General features: G+C 40.8%; 1 protein-coding gene across 1 annotated transcript in view; it reads right to left on the reverse strand.

Moving 5' to 3' along the window:
• The window catches only part of LOC107750520 (ras-related protein Rab-8B), a 7,788-nt gene that overhangs the window by 3,725 nt on the left and 3,291 nt on the right, over positions 1–772 (reverse strand). The gene's annotated exons all lie outside the window — the stretch shown is intronic.

Here is a 772-nt window from a genome sequence, read left to right on the forward strand (position 1 = left end):
CATTATTGTGATGGGGGGCCCTGCAGTAAGTCATAGCCCCGGGGCCCAGTGCGGTCTTAATTCGGCCCTGGCTGTAACATCTCTCTCACTCGGCAGCATGCCTCTGTTTGAGGTGGTTAGCAACAGACTTCAAACACACTTTGCAGCGGGGTGTTATTTGTTCTTCGTCTGACGCCGCAAAACCAAACCAATTACAAATTACAGATGACACTGCCTTTCTTGGGAATGAGTTCTTCCCTGCTCGCTGCCATGTTGTTTGTGTATCTCTATGGCAAATGCGCGGGGGGAGGGCTGAGCCCATTCGGAACCACAGGAGCCCAGAGGGGAGCGTCGGCGGATGTTAAAGAGAAAACCGATTTTCATTCAAACAAGTCGACGTAAACTACACATTCGAGTTAATCGATAAAATCGATTTATCGCCCAGCCCTAAGAATAAGGCATTAATATGTGCTTTATAAATACTAATAAACAGCCATTATGCTAGAAATATGCATGCTAATAAGCAACTAGTTACCAAATGAAAATAATATATTTGGTAACTCCTTAGGGACCAATTCTCACTATTAACAAGTTGCTTATTAACATGCATATTCCTAGCATATTGGTTGTTTATTAGTACTCTGTTTATTAGGTTATTAGTGGTTGCTTATAAAGCACATATTAATGTCTTATTCTGCATGACCATAGGCTATATCAAACTTGTGTGGGGCTAATGTAAGTCCTGCATTATATACAATTGCGTATCACAGAATTTTAAATAAATTAAATAAAA

This window comes from Sinocyclocheilus rhinocerous, unplaced genomic scaffold (genome assembly GCF_001515625.1).
Source record: "Sinocyclocheilus rhinocerous isolate Xijiao unplaced genomic scaffold, SAMN03320098_v1.1 scaffold19, whole genome shotgun sequence".
Classification (NCBI taxonomy): Eukaryota; Metazoa; Chordata; class Actinopteri; order Cypriniformes; family Cyprinidae; genus Sinocyclocheilus; species Sinocyclocheilus rhinocerous.